The 25,314-nt window shown below is 44.5% G+C and overlaps 1 protein-coding gene across 2 annotated transcripts in view; it reads left to right on the top strand.

Annotated features, from left to right (window-relative positions):
* DNAH17 (dynein axonemal heavy chain 17) overlaps positions 1-25,314 on the top strand; it is a 954,442-nt gene that overhangs the window by 449,774 nt on the left and 479,354 nt on the right. The window lies entirely within an intron of this gene.

The raw sequence follows: 25,314 nt of genomic DNA, 5'->3' as shown, positions 1-25,314 counted from the left end.
GTCATATCATAGTTTAGTGATCTGCTAAGGTATCATCTGCTTAGCTATCATATCACTGTTAGCCAAGACAAAGCACTGTTAGCTCAATGGCTTAAAGCATTGCTTTTATTGTCCCAAAAGCCAGGGCTTTGAATCTTAAGTACGGTTGAATAAATATGACATGGAGTCAAATATTAAACTAAACTAAACTAAGCCTTAGGTTTATATACCGCATCTTCTCCACTGAAGTGGAGCTCGACACGGTTTACAGAGTTTAAAAATTATGGGAAGAGAGAAGAGAAAGAGTTTACAAAGCATAAAAAGAGGGGATGTAATCAGGAGAAGAGATTATTATATGCTAGAGAAAAGCCAGGTTTTCAGTTGTTTTCGGAATAGTTGGAGGGAGTCCAGGTTCCGCAGCGGGACAGTGAGGTCGTTCCAGAGGCCGGTGATTTTGGAGAGGAGGGATCTACTGTTTATTGCTAACCCCACTTTTGTAATTTATTGCTTCTAGTATTGCTAATGTTGTGCTTTTGAGATGAAGATTATATATGATTAGTCTGTAGCTTGTAATTTTTATTAAAATGAGTATTGTGTCAGCTGAAGTACATGAGGGAATTGAACCCACACCAGGCTCACACGCTAACCTTCATTCTAACCGCTGTGCTAGACAATGAGCCATATAATAATAGCATTTCAGGTATATACTGTTCCATAAAGGCGGTGCTCTTGCTGCGCTATAACGGAGCACCGGAAGCACGCCTAAACGGCTGTAGTTAATTCTGTTAGGATAGATGCCAGGAGACAATCCAAGGTGGATCTCACTGCCCTGTCATGGTGGACTTTGCCATTTTTCATCAGCGTATTTTCCAAGAAGAAAAAGAACAAGGAACATAACATAACACTATACTTTTAGACTGCATTACCAAAAAGTTCTACGCGGTTTACAAAAGATTATAAACATTAAACATAATCGTATATTTGAATGAGTCAACTAGTTAGGTATTTGGAGAATCAGCGTGGCTCACTGTAGCGGTGAAGAAAATGATCAAAGACAAGAAGACTTCGGTTAAGGAATGGAAAAGGTCAAAAACAGACAAAAACTGGAAGAAACACAAGCAACATCAAAGCAGGTGCCATAAGGCGGTGAGAGGAGCCAAAAGAAACTATGAGGAAAAAATAGCCAAGGAGGTGAAAAACTTCAAGCCGTTCTTTCGATTTATCAAGGGGAAACGACCCGCGAAAGAAGCAGTGGAGCCATTGGATGATCATGAAATAAAGGAAGTGCTAAAGGAGGACAAAGCCATCACAGACAAACTGAATGCATTTTTTTGCGTCTGTATTTACCGAAGAGGATATACACAACATACCGGACGCCAACAGGCTATACGCAGGAAACGAAGACGGGAAACTGACAGGGTTGACGGTCAGTCTAGAAGAGGTATGCAGGAAGATTGATAGGCTTAAAAACGATAAATCAAGGAACTGAAGGGGTTATAGCTGAACTGCTTCAACTAATAGACAATCTGTCGATCAAATCAGGAAGGATTCCGGAAGACTGGAAGGTGGCGAATGATACGCCGATCTTCAAGAAAGGTTCGAGGTTTAATCAGGGAAACTACAGACCAGTGAGTCTGAACTTGGTACCTTGGAAAGATGGTAGAGGCGCTGATAAAGGACCGCATCATTGATCACCTTGACGGACACAATCTGATGAGTACCAGCCAGCACGGCTTCAGCAAAGGAAGATCTTGCTTGACAAACTTGCTGCACTTCTTCGAGGGGGTAAACACACAGATAGACAAGGGTGACCCAGTCGACACTGTATATTTGGATTTCCAGAAGGCGTTCGACAAGGTCCCGCATGAACGACTTCTTTGAAAAATTGTGAGCCATGGAATCGAGGGTTAAATACTCACGTGGATTAAAAACTGGCTGGTGGGTAGGAAACAGAGATTGGGGGTGAATGGACAATACTCGGACTAGAAAAGTGTCATGAGTGGAGTGGACCTGTGCTCTTCAACATATTTATAAATGACCTGGAAATTGGTACGATGAATGAGGTGATTAAATTTGCAGACGATATGAAGTTATTCAGAGTAGTTAAGACGCAGGAGGATTGCAAGACCTGCAATGTGACATAAACACAAGAAATGGGCTGCCATGGCAAATGAGGTTTAACGTGGATAAGTGTAAGGTGATGCATGTTGGTAATAAAAATCTTATACACAACTACAGGATGTCCGGTGCAGTACTTGGAAAGACCCCCAGGAAAGAGACTTGGGAGTACTAGTCGATAAGTTGATGAAGCCGTCCGCGCAATTTGTGGCGGCGGCGAAAAGGGTGAACAGAATGCTAGGAGTGATTAAGAAGGGGATCACGAATAGATCGGAGAAGGTCATCATGCTGCTGTACCTGGCCATGGTACACCCTCATCTGGAATACTGCATCCAGCATTGGTCGCCGTACTTGAAGAAGGACATGGTACTACTCGAAAGGGTCCAGAGAAGAGCGACTAAAATGGTTAAGGGGCTGGAGGAGTTGCCGTACAGTGAGAGATTAAACTGGGCCTCTTTTCTCTTGAAAAGAGGAGACTGACAGGGGACATGATCGAAACATTCAAGATAATGAAGGGAATAGACTTAGTAGATAAAGACAGGTTGTTCACCCTCTCCAAGGTAGAGAGAATGAGAGGGCACTCTCTAAAGTTAAAAGGGGATAGATTCCGTACAAACGTAAGGAAGTTCTTCTTTACCCAGAGAGTGGTGGAAAACTGGAACGCTCTTCCTGAGGCTGTTATAGGGGAAAACACCCTCCAGAGATTCAAGTTCCTGCTGAACCAGAGCGTACGCAGGTATGGCTGGTATCGGTTAGGGCACTGGTCTTTGACCTAGGTTCCGCCGCATGAGCGGACTGCTGGGCATGATGGACCACTGGTCTGACCAAGCAGTGGCAATTCTTATGTTCTTTCCAGGCAAACTTATTCTCATCTTCACATGGCTAGCATATGCTAAGCTGTCAGGGTAGGAAACTTCTCCCCTAACTGAAAGAAGCCATTGCTGGCTCACCAAGTTAAGGCACCATGTTGCACCTTGTCCATCCTCTCCAGCTCTCATATAATGCCATTTTCTCAAATATTATGCTGTTTGCAGGCTGTGAGGCAGTTTAGACGTCTCATTGGACATCCTAGAAACATGTTGCTATGGGTGTCATTAGTGTTTCTTCACTTGAAGCTGATTGGGCGTCCTTTGGGTGTGGTTTCATTAGAGTTCTATATATGGTTTAGATACCTGTATTCACTTTGCACTGGTGAGCAACTGGGAGACATGCCAGCCCATCCCCCCCCCCCGAAACATAGCACAGCTACCCTGTTTGCCACTCCCTAAGGGCCATCCTTCTTATAGGTCAAGCATCCATGTTCCACCACCCCACTTCTCTCCTTTGCAGCCTGGGCAAGTAACTCATGGAACACTAGATAAGACAAAAGTCAATGTGACAAAGTAGCTGAATTTAAAGTGGTGCTTATTAAGGAAACATTAATGCCCAGATACTACTCAATGATGTTGTCCCCATATCACACAGAGTTAGGGTTATCGCACTATTGTATCTGAATGGGCCCTGGTCTTCCTTTTGTAAATAAGCACAAGGTCAAAAATGGTTTAAGATTTTTATTGTAGAATAGAATGTAATTTCTTAGACACTCAAATCTAGAATTATTGCACAGTCCAGGAAAGTAGCATGCAAGTGCAGTTCGATGAGATGGATCACAGGTATGCAAAGTTAAGAAACTCCTAGGTCCAAATTGTTACTGTGGTTGAATTGTTAAGGTCCCATAATCTTCTCCTGGTAGTCGAAGGCAGGCTATAGAAAAAGGAAGATGGATTGAGACAAATTAAGAGTATACTGGTATATTAAGAGTATATTTGCATAGAGCATTTTGGACCCCAGTTAGATTACAAAAGTTAAATAGTTCAAAGTCTAATAGATGCTGGCATTGTAATCTTGCAGTAGGGACTTTAGATCATCTTTTGTTTCATTGTCCCTTTATTTTAGCCTTTTGGAACTCAATATGGGATCAAGTAAATTGTTTATTGGAAAACCACGTGGCATTGTCTTATGATACAGTATTATTTGGAATGTCTATGAGAAAAAAGAGTCGCATAATAACATTCTTTTATTGATCATGACTGGAGTCGCCATTCAACATATCACTAATAATTGGAAAGATCACAGTAGACTCAATTTTAATTTTTGGTGGAATTCATTATTTCACATATACAGAATGGAAAGATCATTAGCTATACAACATGGAAATTATAACAACTTTATTAAAATTTGGGAGCCATTAACATCCTTTTGTAATGATTAAATGCCATTTTTCTTTTGAAGTATACACCAGTTATTATAGGGAGGGGGGAGGGTATTATATTTTATTGTTCAGTTTAGAAATTTTTAATAGGTTTGATGGGTTGGGTGATGGTTAAATATATGTATTATAAGATATAATAGTAAGAATATCAAGTGATGTATACAGTATTAATGATTTGATATTTGTACACTTGATGAAAGTTTGAAAATGAATAAAGAATTTAAAAAAAAACAGAGTATATTGGTGCTAATTTTAGGCCCTCTTTTACAAAGGTGCGCTAAATCAATGCATACGCTAACTGCTAACACATTCATAGGGTAATATGTATGCATTAATATTTAGCACACGCTAAACGCATTGCCCTTTAGGGTGCCAATAGCGCGTGCTAAATGTTAACACGTGCATGTTACCCTATGGATGCATTAGCAGTTAGCGCATGTGTTGATTTAGCGCACCTTTGTAAAAGGGCCTAAAACTCACCAATATATTGTTCTCTCAGAAAGTCATTAAGAAGTACACCATTGTCAAGGTATGAGACATGATAGCAGGGAAAAAAAGTGTGAAACGTTAGCATCGTGAATATGTATTTAATTCATCACAAGGGCTACTCAGACAGTAAGCACAATTTGCAGTCAAGTGAAGGATATCTAGAGTAAGCAATCAAAGGTTGCAATACATCATTCTCACCTATTCTTTCTGTTTTGCTATTTGAGCTGCTGGCAATAACTCTTTGCCTAGGTGCAAGCTGGTGTGCTGAACCCAGTTTTAACAGACCTGCTCTGGCCCCTGGAAAACATAAAGGGAGTCATTAGCCACTCTGGGAAGATGAGCATAGTCAACCTGAAATCAGGAGAAAAGAGGGAAAATGTTAGAAAGACATCTGTGGCAAAAGTAAAAAGCAGAAGTTTTGGGAGAATGTCACAGCACAGTCTCAAAATATCACCTAGCATGAACAGAAGCACAAATACTGTTGGACTCCTAAAAAGAGGAGGCAGCTGCATCTGAACCCTAACAATTAGTCACCCCTGATGAGATTCCCACCAAAACCATGTCCACCGATTGGATGTCCTTTGGGTGCCCCCCCCCCCACATGAGCAATAGTTATCACACTGGTAAATAGTTATCAAATGAGTTCTTACACTGAATCATTTCTCAACTGATTAGTCTTTTGAGCTGCCTCTATATGACTCTAAAAAGAATTGCCTTTAACTCTATGAATAAAAGCACTGCTTCCATCTTCCTAATATCATAGGTTCCACTGTCGGGTACGGTTACCACATATTCATGTAACTTGCATATCCATTTTCCTGGTACCAAAGTTTCAAACAGCATGGGTGTTTTGTCAGCAAATACACCTGGAGCAAATTTTTATCATCATTAATTCTAAGAAGACCTGCTAATGGCCCTGTGGAATGGAGAGTTGTGGCAGATATCAGGGGGACAATAAGTTAAAGGAGAATCACCATAAGCAATAACACAGAATAGGAGTCCAAAAGAAAAAAATCAGTTCTACCTGAGCTTTTTTGTAATAAAGACACCTAAGTAACTAGCAATATATCATTCTCACCTGGATTTAGTATCTGAGCTGCTAGCAAGGAGTTCCTGGAAAGATGAAAATTGTTAGAAAGACTTCAGTTGCAAATTACTATAGCTACTAATGGTCCTGTGGAATGGAGAGAGTTGTGGCAGATATAGGAAACAAGATAGTCAGGAAAGGTAAGGTCTCAGAATTCAGCATAAGTAGAATGGAAGTCCTAAAAGAGAAAACTCTGCTCTGATGGACCTTCTTATACTAAACATGCCTAAGTGGCGTCTGACATCATAGGCACCGTTAGGACTTCCCACCAGAAAACTTTCAAACTAATTGGGCGTGGTTTGGATGTTGTTTGTACACGTAGTGCCTACTTGTTTGCTTTCCCATCCTTGAAGGGCTGTATCTACAAGAGATTCCTTGATAGTACACTATCATTCCAAGCAGGCAAATAGAATAAATGTTTAACCAACTTTATCTCAAACGCTCTTTCTTACTAAACTTTTAGGAAGCCAATCAAAACTTATCTCTTTGACAAATTTCTCTGACTCCATTTCTACCACGATGTACTTCTAAAACACTTCCAGGAAAAATTGATTAATCTTACCATGTAATTTTGAAAGTTTTTTTTATAATATCGCTGTCTGTATACAGTCTCTTCCTCTGTAAACCGCTCTGAACTGTTTGTGGTATTGCGGTATATAAAAATAAAGTTATTATTATTACTGACTTTTAATCATTTCCTTCACTTCTCAAAGCTTTTACAAGAAGCCATTTGTCATCTATTTAGTCTGTAGAGGCTCCTGTTACCAAATTCTAAAAGGAATTCCCTCTGTAGCTCTATGTTTCAAAGCACTGCTTTTGTCTTCCAAATGTCAGGGGTTCAAGTCTTGAGTGCGGTTAGCAAATATTTGATATTCATTTTTCTACCAGAAAACCTTCAAACTGGGCGTTCCTTTGCTTAAACATATTTGGGTTGAGCTTTAAAATGATATGCAGCAATTCTCAGATGTTTAAAGCAGCCTGTTCTCTCATCCTAAACCCCCTCCCCCACCCCAACACACACTCCTCAGGCATGAAACCACACCCCCAATTCTAAAGCCAAACTGAATTTACCAATAATAATGTCTCTAGGATATATCTCAAAACATGTACCTTCCTTCAACATCTGTCCAAACTCTCAGAATGTTTTAGTAAACTCTTATACCTGTTGCCCTGTGCATATATTGCATAAAAAGAAATACATTCATACCACAATGGCAAATGAATGTATCTGATGCACAATGTTGACTTCATTGTGAGATCATCAAGATGCACCTAGATGACAGATTGTCACCAAAAAATTGAAGATGTTTTGGGGTATCCAAACATCATTTGGATTTGATCTTCAGATGATGGGAGAGGTGCCATTAAGTATTGAGCCACTTCCTTTGAGTTAGGGGGTTTCTTACCATAAGAGCTTAGGATATCCTATCCATGGCAAGATCAAAATAAGTGTGCCTGCAAACTGCACAATGCTGATGAAAAACAGCAAAGTCCACTATGTATACTTTTATGAGAGCTAATAGGAAGCTGTTAAAATGAGGGTGGGATTTGAACTAGTGAGCTTGAAACTTTGTGGCTCACCAAGTTAAGGTACCTTGTAGCACTTTGTCTATCTTCTCAAGCTACCAACACCTCTCAGCATTCCCATGAACTCACTTTTTCAGAATCACTATACTCTCTGAAACTCCTTATTGCACAAAACTAAAATATAACCAGTATCACACCAGGCTGTGTGCAATGGAGATCCCTTGATGACCCAGTCATCTAGGTAAGCAAATACAAACAGAAATGAATAGTAACAAAGTAAATGACAACAGATAAAGGGCTAGATTCACTAACCTTTTTTCCAGGGGCGATCCATGGCAGATTCACAACACAAACAAATTCAAATTAGGGCAATCGGAAGAACGCCCCCCTCCGACCGCACAGATGGTGAGTTTACGATCCTGACGCATACTCTACGGAAACTCGGCCACTCCTTATCCAACTCTTCTCTGAGGCATGGTCAGTCTCTCGCAGAACTCTCTGTTTAAATCATTTATTAATTTTCCAAAGTTAACAAAAATGCAGTACAGTATCTACACAAACAACATTATTCATATATGCATTTATAATCAATCAAAATCCCCACAGCAAGATAAACGCCCCCCAACCCACCAAACCAATACCTTGCAAGAGAATAAAACCATGACATAAATATCCCTTTCCCACCCTCCCTCCCACTGGGTGTGTGTGCAATATACCAACAGGATCAAAGGAAAAAAAAAAAAGCAAAACCAATTACAACGCTTACATAAAAGATATCATAGGGCCCCAGATTAACTTAAATCTCTTAGTATGACCCATTATATCTGCATTCATTTTTTCAAATTTATAAGTTAAGCAAAAACTTGCCCACCAAAAATTAAAGTTAGGGCAATCTCAGTTCTTCCAGTTGCGTGTAATCATTTGTATGACTACCCCAGTCATGATAAGGAAAAGCCACCCTCTATATATGTCCAATGAGGGCTTCAGATGTAACATCATCCCACATATGACTGCCTCATGTCAAAGGAATTGATGCCTCAAGTATAGCATTAATCTGTCCCCATATCGATTTCCAGAACTTGAGTATTAAAGGACAATAAAACAACAGATGATCCAGTGTCCCTATATCAAGATGACAATGCCAGCATCTATTAGATTTAGAACTATCTAACTTTTGTAAACGAGCAGGGGTCCAAAAAGTTCTATGCAATTAGAAAAACCATGTTTGTCTCATAGATGCTGACGAAGAACTTTCAACAAGATACAACTAAACCTACCCGTAACAAAAATCCTCAAATATCGGTGTATATTCCACTCCATGCTCACCTTCCTAGGAGTCAAAACCTGGAATAACCTTGCAGAGACAATGAGAACGAAACCCAACCACACCTCATTTCAGAAGAAATTGAAGATCCTTCTGTTTGATAACTGAACTTTCGTCAACAAATTAAGTCTACATGGACACTCAGTATTCCCTTGATACTGACCAAGCTTCTCCCCTTCTTCCCCTTATCACATGTAACCTTTTTTTTCTCATTACATTGTAAGTAGCCTTAGTTCTTTATACCATTTGTTTTCTAATTAGAGATCCTCTGTGTTTATCCCATGCTTTTTTTAATTCCATCACCATTTTTCTCTCCACCACCTCCCTTGGGAGGGCATTCCAGGCATCCACCACCCTCTCCATGAAAAGAACTTCCTAATATTACTCTTAAATCTTCCTCCCTGCAACCTCAAGTTATGCCCTCTAGATATAGTTCTACATTAATACCTTTCAAGTATTTAAATGTCTGTATAATATCTCCCCTGTCCCATCTCTCCTCTATATACATGTTTAGGTCTTCCAGTCTCTTCTCATACGTCTTTTGGTTCAAACCCCTTACCATTTTCATTGCCTTCCTCTGGTCCACCTCAAGTCTTTTTGTATCCTTTGCCAGATAAAGCCCCCTTCTGCTGGTTATTCCTTTCTATACAGCCACCATTTAGATGCCTTTAGATCCTCAGACATAATCGCCCCAAGGTCCCTCTCTCCATCTGTGCTTATCAGCTTATCAAGAGTTCCATTCCCAAAATGACAAGATGACTTCATCCTATAATGGACCTCAGAGATCTAAATCTGTTTCTCTATGCAGAAAATTTCAGAATGGGCATTAATACTACTACTACGAATCACTTATATAGCGCTGAAAGACATACGCAGCGTTGTACATTTTAACATAAGAATATAAGAATTGCCGCTGCTGGGTCGGACCAGTGGTCCATCGTGCCCAACAGTCCGCTCCTGCGGTAGCCCTTAGGTCAAAGACCAGTGCCCTAACTGAGATTAGCCTTACCTGCATACGTTCTTGTTCAGGAGGAACTTGTCTAAGAACATAAGAACATAAGAAGTTGCCTCCCCTGGGTCAGACCAGAGGTCCATCGCGCCCAGCAGTCCGCACCCACGGTGGCCCATCAGGTCCATGACCTGTAAGGTTTTCTTGATTTAGCCCTAGCCTCCTTATTTTTCTATCTATACTCCTTCTATACCCTATCTACCTCTCTCTGTACCCTCAATCCCCCTATCCTTCAGGAATCTATCCAATCCCTCTTTGAATCCCCGTAGTGTACTCTGCCCGATCATCTCCTCCGGGAGCACGTTCCATGTGTCCACAACCCTCTGAGTGAAGAAAAACCTCCTGGCATTGGTTCTAAACCTGTCCCCTTCCAGTTTCTCCGAGTGCCCTCTCGTACTTGTGGTTCCCTGTAATCTGAAGAATCTATACTTGTCTACCTTCTCTATGCCCTTCATGATCTTGAAAGTTTCTATCATGTCTCCTCTAAGTCTCCTCTTCTCCAGGGAGAAGAGCCCCAGCTTGTCCAGCCTGTCAGCATATGAACAGTTTTCCATAACTTTTATCATTTTCGTCGCTCTTCTCTGGACCCTCTCAAGTATCGCCATGTCCTTCTTGAGGTACGGCGACCAAAATTGGACACAGTATTCCAGATGCGGGCGCACCATCGCACGATACAGCGGCATGATAACTTCCTTCATCCTGGTTGTGATACCCTTCTTAATGATGCCCAGCATTCTGTTTGCTTTCTTTGAGGCCGCTGCACATTGTGCCGATGATTTCATTGTTGTTTCCACAAGCACACCCAAGTCTTTTTCAAGATTACTTCCCCCCAGCAATGCTCCCCCCATTTTGTAGCTGAACATCGGGTTCCTTTTCCCTATATGCATGACCTTGCATTTCTCTATGTTAAAGTGCATTTGCCATTTATTTGCCCACTGTTCCAGTTTGCCTAAGTCCCTTTGCAGGTCTTCGCACTCCTCTGTGGTCCTAACTCTGCTGCAGAGTTTGGTGTCATCCGCAAATTTTATGACTTCACACTTCGTCCCTGTTTCCAAGTCGTTTATAAATATATTGAACAACAGCGGTCCCAGCACCGACCCCTGTGGAACCCTCTGCCAGTCCGAGTATTGGCCCTTCACTCCAACCCTTTGCTTTCTGCCTGCCAACCAGTGTCTGATCCATCTGTGTACATCCCCTCCCACCCCGTGGTTCCACAGCTTCCTAAGTAGCCGCTCATGGGGTACCTTGTCAAAGGCTTTTTGGAAGTCGAGATAAATAATGTCTATGGATTCCCCTTTGTCCATCGGGCTGTTTATCCCTTCATAGAAGTGCAGTAGGTTTGATTGGCACAATCTTCCCTTACAGAAGCCATGTTGACTCGTTTTCAGTTGTCCATTTTTTTCTATGTGCTCACAGATGCTGTCCTTTATCAGTGCCTCCATCATCTTACACGGAACCGAAATCAAGCTCACCGGCCTGTAGTTCCCCGGGTCACCCCTCGATCCCTTTTTAAAGATAGGTGTGACATTCGCTAGTTTCCAGTCCTCCGGTATCTCTCCAGTCTAACTTTGTCTTGAATCCCTGGAGGGTGTTTTCCCCTATAACAGCCTCCGGAAGAGAGTTCCAGTTTTCTACCACTCTCTGGGTGAAGAAAAACTTCCTTACGTTCGTACGGAATCTATCCCCTTTCAGCTTTAGAGAGTGCCCTCTCATTCTCCCTACCTTGGAGAGGGTGAACAACCTGTCCTTATCTACTAAGTCTATTCTCAATCTCCTCTGCTCGAGGGAGAAGAGGCCCAGTTTCTCTAATCTCTCACTGTACGGCAACTCCTCCAGCCCCTTAACCATTTTAGTCGCTCTTCTCTGGATTCTTTCAAGTAGTACAATGTCCTTCTTCATGTACGGCGACCAGTGCTGGATGCAGTATTCCAGGTGGAGGCGTACCATGTCCCAGTACAGTGGCATGATAACCTTCTCCGATCTATTCGTGATCCCCTTCTTAATCATTCCTAGCATTCTATTCACCCTTTTTGTCGCCACAGCCGCACATTACGCGGATGTCTTCATTGACTTGTCTACCAGTACTCCCAAGTCTCTTTCCTGAGGGGTCTCTCCGAGTACTGCACCGGACATCCTGTATTCGTGTATAACATTTTTGTTGCCAACATGCATCATCTTACACTTATCCACGTTAAATCTCATTTGCCATGTCGTGGCCCATTCCTCGATCATGTTTATGTCACGTTGCAGGTCTTCACAATCCTTTTGTGTCTTCACTACTCTAAATAACTTTATATCATCTGCAAATTTAATCACTTCACTCGTCGTACCAATTTCCAGATTGTTTATAAATATGTTGACGAGCACGGGCCCAAGCACCAAACCCTGCGGCACTCCACTCGTGATGCTTTTCCAGTCCGAGTATTGTTCATTTACCCCCTCTCTCTGTTTCCTATCCGCCAACCAGTTTTTAATCCACATGAGTATTTCACCCTCGATTCCATGGCTCGCAATTTTTTAAAGTAGTCGTTCATGTGAGATCTTGTCGAACATCTTCTGAAAATCCAGATATACAATGTCGACCGGATCACTCTTGTCTATCTGCCTGCTATTCAAGAAATACATGAAGACTAACTAACACATTTCAGACCTCTGAAGCAACCCGCTCTACTCTGTAACACCTCTGGACATGTCCAGAAATCCTCTTCTGTAATCCGCCTTGAACCGCAAGCTAATGGCAGAATAAAAATCAATAATGTTATGTAATGTTTACTCTCTCGAAGAAGTGCAGTAAGTTCATCAAGCAAGATCTTCCTTTACTGAAGCCATGCTGGCTGGTCCTCATTAGATTGTGTCCGTCAAGGTGATCAATGATGTGGTCCTTTATCAGCGCCTCTACCATCTTTCCCGGTACCGAGGTCAGACATTTATAAACGGTCCCTGCAATCTACCTTGGACAGAGAGACATGACATATAGGGTTGGGGATGCAGAACCCAAAATGAGAGGAGTTAGGAGTCGAAAACATTCTTCTCTATATCCTCCCCTACCTCATCAAAGGGACAGGGTATGTTCATTAGATCTCTAAAATGCTTATTTGTACATAAAGAGACAGTTCTGTAAGTAAGTAAGTAAGTACTTCCATTTAGGTGTCCCAGCGCTATATGTGGGCACCCAGATTACATTATAGAATATTAGTGTGACCCAGTAATTGGACACTTAAATGTACACACAGTTACACCAGCCATAGACCTGGCATACCTGTGGTAATGTAAATACAGCAAGGATGCGCATAACCAACAGTATCATTTAACATAAGAACATAAGAACATAAGAAGCGCCATCTCCGGATCAGACCTTCGGTCCATCAAGTCCGGCGATCCGCACACGCGGAGGCCCCGCCAGGTATACACCTGGTTTATTTTATAGCCACCCTATCTTTATATGCCTTTCTCAAGGAGATATGCATCTAGTTTGCTTTTGAAGCCTAGGACTGTCGATTCCGCAATAATCTCCCCTGGGAGAGTATTCCAGATGTCCACCACTCTCTGTGTGAAGCAGAACTTCCTGACATTAGTCCTGAACTTGTCCCCCCTTAGCTTCATTTCATGTCCTCTTGTCCGTGTCAAATTGGACAATGTAAATAATCTTCTCTGCTCTATTTTGTCGATTCCTTTCAGTATTTTGAAGGTCTCGATCATATCCCCACGCAGTCTCCTTTTCTCAAGGGAGAACAATCCCAGTGTTTTAAGTCGATCCTCATATTCCAGTTTCTCCATACCCTTCACTAGTTTAGTTGCTCGTCTCTGCACCCTCTCCAGCAGTTTTATATCCTTCTTTAGGTAGGGAGACCAATGTTGGACGCAGTATTCCAAGTGAGGTCTGACCATTGTCCTATAAAGCGGCATTATTACTTTCTCCGATCTACTCGAGATTCCTTTCTTTATCATGCCCAACATTCTATTTGCCTTCTTTGTGTAACTGTCCTCAGGCCAAGTAGGCACATGTCTAGGGCCCGAAGTTGTTAGGGAGGCCCGATGAAACAGAGGACTCAGTTTTTTTTTTCCCTTGGCAACGTGCGCCCCCCGGGAAGGATCGGCAGCGCTGGGCCCCCCCCCCCAGGAGATCGACATCACCGCCTTCCCCCGGCATCGCCATCAACCAACCTGAATAAGTGACGTCGGAGGGGATGGACCGGCAGATGCAAAGAGTTGCTGCAAGGTCTCGCCGTGACTGCATCTGCCAGCTCTGCTCAGAGAAGAGGTAAGTGATGTCGGAGGGGTTGGACCGGCAGATGCAGTCATCGTGGGACCTTACAGCAACTCAAGTTTCAAGTTTATTAAAATTTTTGATTAATCGCTTAATCGTACTTCAAAGCGATGAACATACATAAAAAAACAATTAAAATTACAATATTAAAAAGTAATGCATTATTTAAACGTAAACATTAAAATAAACTAGACTATATACAAACTTAACAAACAAAAACAAAAAGGTGAAGGGGATTTGAACTACAAATTATTATAGAAAAGGAGGTTAGGTAAAAACACAAGGTTAGGAATTTAAGGTGAATGGTCAAATACAACATTATTAATAAATTCAAGATTAAGAATTATTGCTCAAAAGCATCTTTGAAAAGGAATGTTTTTAAATTAGTCTTAAATTTATCAATATTATGTTCTTCTCTTAAATAAATTGGAAGAGAATTCCAGATTTGTGGGGCAGTAACAGAAAAGATAAATTGTCTTCTAGTGTTAATGATCTTGAGAGAAGGAATTGTCAGTAAATGTTGTTCGTTTGACTGCAATATTCTGTTTGAGGAGTAAGGAATCAGTGATTTAAAAATAAATGCAGGTGTTTTAAAAAGCATTGATTTAAAAGTGAGTAGGCATATTTTATAAGTTATCCTATGAGATACCGGAAGCCAATGAGCGTTCTTAAGAAGTGGTGTTATGTGATCAAATTTTTTTGTCTTTGTTATAAGTTTAATGGAAGTATTTGCATCTGCCGGTCCACCCCATCCGACGTCACTTATTCAGGTTGGTTGATGGCGATGCCAGTGGAGGGCGGTGTTGTGGATCTCCTGGGGGGACCCAGCACTGCCAATCTTTCCTGGGGGGCCCACGTTGCCAAGGAAAAAAAAAACCACCGAGTCCTCAGTTTCTTCAGCGGGCCCCCTCTGACCTAGAAGGGTGGTGGAGGGAGAGAAAGGGGGCAGGGTTGTATGGAAGGGTGGTGGAAGGAGAGAAAGGGGCAGATGCTGATGGAATTGGTGTGCAGGGGAAGGGGAGAGATATAAGGGGAAGGATACTGGATGGAATTGGGTTGAAGGGAAAGAAACAGGGCAGATGCTGATGGAATTGGGGTGCAAGGAAAGGGGGAAGGATACTGTATGGAATTGGGTTGGAGGGAAAGAAAGGGGGCAGATGCTGATGGAATTGATGTGCAGGGAAAGGGGGAAAGATACTGGATGGAATTGGGTTGGAGGGAAAGAAAGGGGGCTGATGCTGATGGAAGTGGTGGGAAGGGAGAGGAGAGAGTGAAATTCCAGACCATGGGGGTGTGGGGAAGGGAAGAAGAGGACAGAAGAGAGATGCCAGACCATTGGAGGAGGGAATGGAAGAAGATGGATTCCAGACCAATGGGAGTGAAGGGAACGATGGAAGGGGTAGACAGAGTGACAAGAAGATGAGGAGAGCTGAAACCAGACAAGACAAAGGTAGAAAAAAAAATTTCTATTTATTTATTTTTTTTTGCTTTAGGGGACATACATTGCTGTTTCTGTGGTGTTGCATTGTATGCAGAGTCCAGTAAATTGGTGGTTTTATTTAACCTTTGTCTACGTATTTCTATTTTATCCCCCCTTTTACAAAGCTGTAGAGCATTTTTTAGCGCTGGCCGTGGCTAAACACCATCCTACAGTTTTGTAAAAGGGGGGAGAGGTTAGTTTATGGTTACTTATTCCATACTAGGCGAAGGTGTTTTCTGTGTTCTGTTTGTATGAAAGACATGGTTTTTTGTTAGCGTTGACTAGCCTTGTTTGACGAAATGCATCAGGCATGGTTCTTGGGAGCACCTTGAATTAACCTGATTTGAATCTCCTTATTTTCTGCCAATCTTCTTTTGTTTCACATTGAATTCTTTGGTGGACTGCTTGCCTTGTTGTTTCGTTGCAAATTAACATACATGGAGTGGAACATACTAGAGGAGTTACAGATTTGGTTGTTGATACATACATATGGGTTACAGTTGGTTGATGTAGAGTGAGGCAGTTGAGAGGCGTTGTAAACTTGGTTATTAATATAGAGTTATATTTCGGATAGTATTACTGCTTTACAAATATATATGAACATAAGAACATAAGAGGTTGCCTCCGCTGAGACAGACCATAGGTCCATCCTGCCCAGCGGTCCGCTCCCGCAGCGGCCCATCAGGCCCATTGCCTGATTAATGGTCCATACCTATCTATACCCCTCAATCCCTTTTTCTTCTAGGAATCTATCCAAGCCTTCTTTGAAGCCACTTAATGTTTTCTTGTCTTCAACAGCCTCTGGAAGTGCGTTCCATGTATCCACCACCCTCTGAGTGAAGAAGAACTTCCTAGCGTTTGTTCTAAACCTGTCCCCTTTCAATTTCTCCGAGTGCCCCCTTGTACTTGTGGTGCCCCATAGTTTGAAAAATCTGTCCCTGTCTACTTTTTCTATGCCCTTCAGGATCTTGAAAGTTTCTATCATGTCTCCTCTAAGTCTCCGCTTTTCCAGGGAGAAAAGTCCCAACTTCTTCAATCTGTCGGTATATGGGAGATTTTCCATTCCCTTTATCAGTTTAGTTGCTCTTCTTTGTACTCCCTCAAGTACCGCCATGTCCTTCTTGAGGTATGGCGACCAGTACTGGACACAGTACTCCAGATGCGGCCGCACCATTGCACGATACAGCGGCATGATGACTTCCTTCGTCCTGGTCGTAATACCCTTCTTAATGATACCCAACATTCTGTTTGCTTTCCTTGAGGCCGTGGTGCATTGAGCCGATACCTTCAGTGTTGCGTCTACCATCACCCCCAGGTCTCTCTCCAGGTTACTGACCCCTAGTGGTGTTCCCCCCATTTTGAATGTGAACATCGGGTTCTTTTTCCCCACGTGCATGACCTTGCATTTTCCTATGTTGAAGCTCATTTGCCATTTTCGGCCCACTTTTCCAGCTGCGTTAGATCCTTTTGGAGATCTTCGCAGTCTTCCCTGGTTTGAGCCCTGCTGTATAGTTTGGTGTCATCTGCAAATTTAATGACTTCACACTTGGTTCCCGCTTCTAGGTCATTTATGTAGATATTGAACAGGAGCAGTCCCAGCACCGACCCCTGCGGAACTCCGCTCGTGACCCCTTTCCAGTCTGAGTAGTGGCCCTTCACGCCAACCCTCTGTTTCCTGTTTGCCAGCCAGTTTTTGATCCATCGGTGTACCTCCCCTTGTACCCCATGGTTCCATATTTTTTTAAGCAGTCTCTCATGTGGTACCTTGTCGAAGGCTTTTTGGAAGTCAAGGTAAATGATGTCTATAGATTCCCCTTTATCCACCTGGCTGTTCACCCCCTCAAAGAAGTACAATAAGTTTGTGAGGCATGACCTACCCTTACAGAAGCCATGTTGACTCGGTTTTAGCTGCCCATTTTTTTCGATGTGTTCACAGATGCTGTCTTTAATCAGTGCCTCCATCATCTTACCCGGGATTGAGGTCAGGCTCACCGGCCTGTAGTTTCCTGGGTCTCCCCTTGCGCCCTTCTTGAAGATGGGCGTGACATTTGCTATTTTCCAATCCTCCGGGATCTCTCTGGTTTTTAAGGATAGGTTGCATATCTGTCGAAGTGGCTCCGCTATTTCGTCTTTTAGTTCCTTGAGTACCCTTAGGTGAATGCCGTCCGGACCTGGCGATTTGTCGCTCTTTAGTCTGTTGATCTGCTTGAGTACATCCTCCTGGCTTACCTCTAAATTGACCAGCTTATCATCTTGGTCACCTATTTTGATTTCCTCGGGTTCCGGAATGTTGGTTGTATTCTCCATCGTGAAGACTGATGTGAAGAACTCATTTAACCTGTCAGCTATCTCTTTCTCTTCTTTTACTACTCCCTTTCTGTCTTCATCATCCAATGGTCCCACTTCTTCTCTCGCCGGTTTCTTCCCCTTGACGTATCTGAAGAACGACTTGAAATTTGTTGCTTCCTCTGCCAGTCTCTCTTCGTATTCTCTTTTTGCTTTTCTAACCACCCGGTGGCACTCCTTCTGGTGTTCTTTGTGCACTTTTTGGTTCTCCTCTGTTTGGTCTTTTTTCCATTTTCTGAACGATGCTTTCTTGTCGCTTATCGCCTTCTTCACTGCATTTGTTATCCACACTGGGTTTTTTTTTCTATTTTTTTTTGCACCCTTTCCTGAACTTGGGGATGCATAGGTTTTGTGCATCGTGCACAGTCCCCTTGAGTAAGGTCCAGGCTTTTTCTACGGATTCCGTCTTCCCTAAGTTGCCTTTTTTTTTTTTTTTTTTTCTATTCTATGTTGAATCGATTTTTATTATCAAATAACACATAATAGACCAATATGTCAGAACCACAGGAACAGAAGAAACAGCAGAAACAAAATAGTAGATCCAACAATCCCACCCACCCCACCCCCCTCCCCAAACCCCCGAGTCTGAAGCGGGAAAAAATTATAGTGCAGTAGGCTTGGACTCAGATAGCCCACTGCCCAATACAAGAAGTAGCCCCAACACTGAAAGAGAGAAGAAAGAGAGGAAAGAAAGAGAAAGAGAAGTATACCTGGCGCCCCTCAAAGATGGAAATCAAGCCCAGGTCTCATAAAAAGTCACAAGGAATTTAGAATGTCACTTCTAGCCCGTGGTGATAATGAAAAAAGGTAAGAATCCCAGATCCGAAGAAAGAGTCGCTTCCGTCGTAAGCTGTAAGACGCATCTTTACACTCCAGCAGCAGCAGAGCATGCAAACGATTCCTCCAGTCCCAAAAGGATGGAGAAGAGTCCCCAATCCAAACTGATAGTATAACCTTCTTCCCTACGACCCCCACCCGTCTCATAAACTGCCGCTGACCCGAAGCAGACAAGCGGAAGGCCTCATACTTATCCAGCAAGAGACCAGCGGCAGAGAAAGGTAATGCATGGCCTAAGACGCTCTCCACATAAGTTACAACCTGCCGCCAAAAACGTTTGATTTTCACACAAGACCAAAAGGCATGGATAAACGAATGGGGTTGTTGTAGACACTTAGGGCATAAAGGAGAGTCCGCGTAACCCGAATAATATAACTGACTTTTCGTAAAATAGCCCCGATGAAGAACCCTAAACTGACACTCCCGTAGATCTGCATTAACGGAGACTCCCGGGATTCTTGCAATCAAGGAAGGGAGATCTAAAGCGTCCCGTGCTATCCCCAGATCCTGGCACCAACGGGCGTGCAGAACAGCGCGGTCAGCCGGACCCAATAAACGATGGAAGTCCTTATAAAGACCAGAAACTGGGAACCCATCTTCCAAGTAGGGATCCAGCAGCGCCGCAAATCTGTCCTCAATAGGAAAAGCCAGAGCGGTTCGGGGGAGTGATCGAACATAATGATGAAGCTGCCGATACGCAAGAAAGTCACCCACTGAAAAAACACCCGACCGGACCAGAGCATCCCAGGACATTAAAGAACCATCTGCCTGGAGAACATGGGTAAGCAACGTGAAGTCCCGGGATGCCAACTTACGAAAACTAGCAGTCTCCATGCCGGGGCTGAAATGCAGATTCCCCTGAATAGGTAAGTATCTAGTAATCGAGGGAGTACCATTCCAGGAGTCCAACACATAAGACCAAACAGCGCGTAGTGAATGCAACAACAAACTCCCCCGAAGAGCCACTGGCAAGGCAGAACGGGGCGTATGCACCAAAGACAGAATATGCCAAGGTGCAAAAAATTCCTTCTCATAAACTTTTGGAGTAAAATCCTGGCGATCCGAAAGCCACTCCCCTAGAAAACGCATCAAACAGGCAGCATTATATAACCGAAAGTGTGGTAACCCCAGTCCCCCTCCACCCCACGCGCCGAACAGATAACGCAGCGCCACCCGTGGTCGCCGTCCCCCCCAACAGAATCGAGAAAGCATAGAATGTAATTTAGTGATATCCCGTTTCAAGAGCCATAAAGGGAGCAGCTGCAAAGTATAAAGCCATTTTGGGAAAAGGACCATATTAAACAAATTAATCCTACCCGACAAGGACAGAGGAAGAGGAGACCAACGAGCAAAACACTCAGCCGAAGAACTGAACAAAGAATCAATGTTAACACGATATAACTCGGAAGTACGAGGCGTCAGCAGAATCCCTAAATAACGAAACGAAGAAGAAGCCCATTGAAGAGGAAAGGGTCCAGGCCAAGAGTCCCGCAAAACCGAGGATGTGGCCACTGCCAGAGATTTATCAAAGTTAAGCTTAAAACCCGAATAGTCTCCATATTCTTGAAAAGTGGCCATCAGATTAGAAAGAGAGATTGCGGGATCCGAGATATGGACCAGGAGATCGTCCGCAAATGCCGAGATTTTAAATTCGGAAGAACCAATTCGAATACCCGAAATAGCTCCATTACTCTGAATATCACGGATCAAAGGGTCCAACGACAAAGCAAAAAGCAATGGGGAAAGGGGGCAGCCCTGACGTGTGCCACGACAAATGGGGAATGAAGGAGAACAAAGTCCATTGGCCCAAACAAAAGCTGTAGGAGAGTGATACAGCACCCGAATCGCATCCTGAAAAAAACCCGTAACACCATACCGAGTTAACACCTCAAATAGAAAATTCCAAGAGACCCGATCGAAGGCCTTTTCAGCATCGAAGCTGACCAATAGAGAAGGGAGTTGGGTTCTCTCCACGAATTCCAAAGATGCCAATATAGATCTAATGTTTTTCACACTAGTACGCCCCTGCACAAATCCCACCTGAGGGGAAGCAATCAACTCAGGAAGAACAGAAGCCAATCGATTAGCCAAAACCTTGGCGAACAGCTTGGCCTCCACATTCAGCAGCGAAATGGGGCGATAAGAAGAAGAGAGGGCTGCATCCTTATGGGGTTTCAATAACACAACTATCTGAGCCGAAGTGAGAGACTCCGGAAGGGCACCCCGTCGAATAGCTGCTGTGAAGGTATCAGCCAAGACTGGAGCCACCGTAGGGAGTAGGAGTTTATAGAATTCCATCCGGAAACCATCTGGTCCGGGGGCCTTTAACAAGGACCCCTTCTGTATGATGCCTGCCACCTCCTCAGCCGTTATAGGGGCATTAAGTTTACCTACCGCCATATCAGCCAAGCATGGCAGGGAGAGGCCATCCAAATATGCCGCGCCGTCCATTAAATCAGATTGTGGGGAATAGAGCGTCTTATAATAGTCAAAAAATACTGCGTTAATCTCGGCATCCGTCCTGACCATACCTCCCCCAGCCGATCGAAGTTGCAAGATATGTGTGCGTCCCGCCGAACGACGGACCACCTTTGCCAGAAGCGCCCCTCGTTGATTCCCATGGCGAAAAAATTGATATCTATAATAAGCGAGCGACTTGACCGTTCTAGCATGCAACAATTCCTGAAGCTTACACTGGGAGGCTAAGAGCTGGGATCGCAAAGAGGAAGCGTGAGACAGACTATAAAGCCGACGGAGGTTCCCAATCCTTCGTTCCAACTGTAACAGCTCCCTATCCCGAGCACGACGTTGATGGCTGGAATAGGCCATGATCTCTCCGCGGAGGACCGCTTTCGCAGCCTCCCAGAAAAGCGTAGAATCAGCCCGATGGTCAATATTATGGAGTTGATAGTCAGACCACTTGTGAAGCAGGAAGTCCTGAAATTTCGGGTCCTTATACAAACGGAGCGGAAATCGCCAACGAAAGGAACCCGGAGGAGAGACATCCAAATGCAAGATTAACAAAAGCATGGCATGATCGGAAACGTCAAAGGAACCAATCGTGGCCGATTCAATCTGAGAAAACAAAGCGCTAGAGGTCAACCAGTAATCAATCCGGGATAAGGACGCATGAGCTCTAGAAATATGAGTGTAGTCACGCTCTCCTGGGTGAAGCGTCCGCCAAACATCAATAACGTCCAAAGATGAACAAAGTAAAGAAATACCCCTAGTCGGATGCAACCGATCCTGGGGAGCAGGGATGGATTTATCCAGCATGGGGTCATGAACACAATTAAAATCCCCCCCAACGAGCATGGGCACATCCGAATGTTGGCCAAGATGGCGAATAAGTGAGGAGAAAAATCGAGAGTCATAGTTGTTAGGAGCATAAACATTACAAAGAATCAGGGGCTGACGATTAAAAAGTACCTTGGCGATGATATACCTACCTCCAGGATCCGTCCACTGCTGTTGAAGAACAAAGGGTAACCCCTTCCGAATCAAAATCAAAACTCCGGCCTTACGGTTGTTCGCAGGGGCCCCTAAATGTTGACCAACCCACCAGGTCTGAAGTTTAGCATGCTCCGCCGCTGACAGATGCGTCTCCTGCAAAAAGACCAAATCAGCTCTCTGACGGTTCAGGGCTCTCAAAATCTTATGTCGTTTAATAGGCGAAGTGACACCATTTATGTTCCAGGAAATACATCTAAGAGGCTTCATAAGAAAAAGGATATAGACAAAAATCAGGCAAAAATCCATACAGAAAACCGAGAGCAAGGCCGTCCCAGCCAGCGACCCGCTCCCAGAACCGCCATCTGGACCCGAGCATCCACCAAAGGAGAAAAAGCCAACCACAGGGCACCAGGAATACAGAAGTAGAAAAGAAGAAAAAAGAGAAAGAACAGGAGATAAAGAGAGAACAAACAGAAACCCCAGCATATCCACCCTCCCCGCCCCCCCTCACCCCCACCCCCCCATCCCCCTCCCTCATGCGACCCACTAGTGGTCCAAGGGTCCTGTGGATCAGCTCCCAATTCCCCCTCCCATCAAACTAATCCTACAGCAATCCCCCCCATCCAAATAAGCATCCCCACCTATAGACAATCAAGAAGAAGAACATCCAGAAATCCCACCCAGCCAGTACATACACAATTCCCACAACAGGTAAACTGTCCAAGAGCAGGCCGGGTAGCAAAATCGGTTATCCACAAATCCAACCAGGTAAGATACTAAAGACAGTATATAATGGCTCTAAGAGCCTCCACCCGTGCCTTCCAAAACCACCCACCCAGCATGCAAACATTCCCACCCTTGTCAGACTCTTGCACACCCCTCCCTCAACCAGACAACACCCTCAAGAAATAGAGACCCCCCCTCCGGTGAAAAGCATGGCCGCCCCACCAACACACACAGGCCCACCCCCCCCTGCCATCCACACCGTCCATGAGGAAGGATAAGAGATTGTCGCATAAAGTCCTGATCAGTCCAGCGCCCCAGGCTCCGGAACAGGCCTCCAAGCCAGCAAAAGAAGGCACAGCAGCAATCAGGCCCCCCCGTGAGCGGTCTGCCAGGCGCGGAGACCTCCAGGAGACGACAATCAGAGGCAGTACCCAGGGTTCCATGCTCCAAACAAAAGACCAACCTAAAACAGAGGGACTAAACCCAAATCAGTCAAGGATCCGGGTCCGGTGCCTGCATGGACTGGAGAAATCGGAGAGCAGCATCCGCCACAGTGAAGAAGTGGGTCTGACCAGCATGCCTGATCCGCAACCTGGCTGGATACAGCAAGGCAAAAGGCACTTTCTTCCGAAACAGCTGGGAACAGATGGGGGTGAATTCCTTCCTCTTGGCTTGCAAAGCTGGTGAATAATCCTGGAAACACAGCACCCTGGAGTTGTCATACATCAGGGGGCCCGAAGTACGAATAGCTCGCAAAATCTCTTGTTTGTGGGCTGAGTTCAACAGCTTAAGGATAACGGTGCGAGCTCTCGAGCCCGGCTCACCCAGCGGACCCAAACGATGAGCACGTTCAATTCGCAGGGGACCATGCGTTGTGGTTAGATTCAGAGTGCGCTGCAGCCAAGATTCCAAAAAGGTATGGAGCTCACCATCCTTCACCGACTCAGGCAGGCCAACCAGGCGCAGGTTTCCCCGGCGGGACCTATTCTCAAGGTCCTCAATCTTAGCTTCCAGTGTAGAGAGTTGAGCACGGAGTAGCTGATGATCCCCCTCACGTTGCTGTACTCGATCCTCCAAGGCAGTAAAACGGTGCTGGAAGGAAGAAAACTCACCCTGCAGTGTCTCCAGACGCGCATCCACCGTGTCTAGTTTGTCCACTATCGGCTGCAATTTCGAGGTCAGAGATCCCTCCAGGAGCAGCTTTACTTCGGCCACGATCTCTGAGACCCACGCGGTCGGCGCCTGGAGTGGCGGGGGGGACTCGCGGTTTTGCCATCTTGGAATCACCCGCACGGCCGCGATCCCTCTCCCGACGGGGCAATCTGCTGGTCATAAAGCCCCTAGCTGGCGAAAATATGCAGGTGGAAGGCAACCGCGACCCAAGCACCGGACAACCAAGGCAAAATCGCGGCTCTCGGGGGTTCAAAATGCGCTGAAGGTGGGAACGGGATCGGGAGCCTACCCCACCGACGTCCGCTCAGCAGCTCGACATCACGTGACCCCCCCCCTATGTTGCCTTTAAGTTTCTTTCCCACCATTTCCCTCATGGTATCATAATTTCCTTTTTTAAAGTTGAGTGCCGTCGTTGTGGTTCTTTTCCCCTTTGAAGATCCAATTTCAAGCCTGCACTGGATCGTGTTGTGATCGCTGTTACCTAGCGGGGCTAATACCTCCACCTCCTTTGCTGGCCCCCCTAGTCCGTTGAAGATTAGGTCAAGAGTGGCATCGCCCCGTGTTGGTTCCATCCTTCGTGACCTCTATGAATTTGGTCTCCCTTGCGCAGTTTGAGTGCCCAATACTCCAGTCTATCCCAGGATAGTTGAAGTCCCCCATCACCACCACATTTCCGCTTCTGCATACCTGCCTCAGTTCAGCCTCCAGCTCCTGGTCGATTTCTTCCAGTTGTCCAGGTGGGCGGTAGTACAGACCCAATTTGATGTCTGCCCCTGTTCCTCCCTGTAGCTTAACCCATAGTGATTCCAAGCCATCCGCCTGTATTGTTGTTTCCATCCTGGCTGATGGTATGGAGTCTTTTATGTACAGCGCTATTCCTCCACCCTTTTTGTGTCCTGTCTTTCCTGTATAGTTTATACCCTGGTATAGCCACATCCCATTGATTGTCCTCAGTCCACCACGTTTCTGTGATTCCAATTATGTCTATGCCCTTTTTGCTGGCAGTGATTTCTAGTTCTCCCATTTTGGCCCTCAGGCTCCTGGCATTTGTGTATAGGCAGTTTAAGACCCAGTTTTTTGCCCTGTCTTTTTGTTTTCCTCGTGTTTTGGTACTCTTGCAGTTTTCCTCTTGGTTTGCCAGCCCCTGAGCTTCATCCTCCTCCTGGAGTATGTGTGTGACGTCCTCAGCCTGTTTCCCCTGCACCATATGCATGGAAAGGGTTCAGAGTTAAATTCCTGGGTAAGTAG

The sequence above is a fragment of the Geotrypetes seraphini genome, chromosome 10 (genome assembly GCF_902459505.1).
Source record: "Geotrypetes seraphini chromosome 10, aGeoSer1.1, whole genome shotgun sequence".
Taxonomy (NCBI): domain Eukaryota; kingdom Metazoa; phylum Chordata; class Amphibia; order Gymnophiona; family Dermophiidae; genus Geotrypetes; species Geotrypetes seraphini.
This window is presented reverse-complemented; position numbering and strand designations above follow the sequence as displayed.